The sequence below is a fragment of the Pteropus vampyrus genome, unplaced genomic scaffold (genome assembly GCF_000151845.1).
Source record: "Pteropus vampyrus isolate Shadow unplaced genomic scaffold, Pvam_2.0 Scaffold309, whole genome shotgun sequence".
NCBI lineage: Eukaryota > Metazoa > Chordata > Mammalia > Chiroptera > Pteropodidae > Pteropus > Pteropus vampyrus.
In genome coordinates this window covers 754,026-755,472 of record NW_011889090.1, presented here as the reverse complement: position 1 = coordinate 755,472, position 1,447 = coordinate 754,026, and positions in this window count along the sequence as shown.

Genomic DNA, 1,447 nt, shown 5'->3' with positions numbered 1-1,447 from the left:
AGACTCAGAGCCTCTGTCCTCCCCTAGCTTCGTTCCCCCTGGGGGATGGGGGCTTGGGGGACTCTGCTCTGAACCCAGGAGGCCCCTGATGCCCTAGGCCATGGCTGGTGGGCAGTGAGGGCCTCTCGGAGGGGGAGGGGAGGCGCAGCAAACGGCACCCCATGCCTTCCCTTCCAGGCTGGGAAAACTGAGGGCCAACCAGAGGGATCGATTTGAAACAGATGAGGCTATTTTTCTGAACATTTTGTTCCCCGTCCTGCCTCCAGCCTGGCACTCAGCTGGAGTGACCGGCCGAGGGGAGGGCCCGCGCGTGGCCTAGCCCAAGCCCCTCTTTGGCCCCTGGGCGTCCCCTCCCTGCCCTGCCCAGGGACCCGCTGCCCACCGTCCTGCCCACTCCGGCCGCAGCGTGGGGCTTAAGTAAACAGGCGACCTCAAAGGGCGGGGCCAGAGGCTGGCGGGACCTGGGCATAGGGGCAGGCTGCCCACCCTGCTGCCCAGCCCCGCACCCAGCGGCCTCACAGACGCCGCAGGCAGGGCTCCACGGCCGCGGCCTGGCATTGGCCCCCACCCAGCCCCTCCACGGGCCGGCCCGCCCCCAGGCCCAGCGCTGCCCAGCGGGCCCTCGTCCCCGTGAGTAATATTTAACTTGGAAGGGCTGACGGACAACTGCAGGGGAGAAGTTAACAACAGGTTTGGATTGCAATCTGCTCGCCAGGAAGGGGGGACGGAGGGAGGGAGGACAAAGTTGAGAGGAAGAAGGCGGGCAGGAGGCGGGTCTGAGGGACCAGCGCTCCGGGGAGGCAGGGCTCCGAGGACCGCTGGGGCCGGGCCCCCTGCGCCCGGGCTGAGGAGCCAGGCTCTGACCCCCAGAGAAGCTGCAGCACCGCCCGCCCCGCAGGCAGGAGCTCTGTGGCCGAGCAATGGCTAAGCTAAGCCCCTCCAGCCTGTTCCTCCGCGGAACCGCCCCAGTCAGGGGGAGCCTCGGCTCGGGCTCTGGGGCAGGGAACACGGGACATGTGCGCACACACACGTCACATGAACATACATGCGTACACACCCACACCATGCGAAACCCACGTCACACGAATGTACACACATACACAGACACACTCATACACACACATCACATGAACATACACACACACCATCTGAACACACGCGTTACACGAATGTGCACACACACACAAATACACACCCACACGCAAACGCACACACAGAACATGGAGTTGTGAGCGGAACCGCCCGCCTGCAGCTCTGAGGCGTCGACACAAGGATTGAACAATCCAAGAAGCAGGAGCCGAAATGAGGCCTGAATTCCGGGCTCGGGGGGGCAGGACTGCAGCCAGGACAGGGCTGTCCCCAAACGGAGGTCTGCACTGGCAGGGCTGACCACCAGTGCCCCCGGCAAGAACCCGGCCCATGCGCCCTCGTCCGCTCCGGGGGGCAC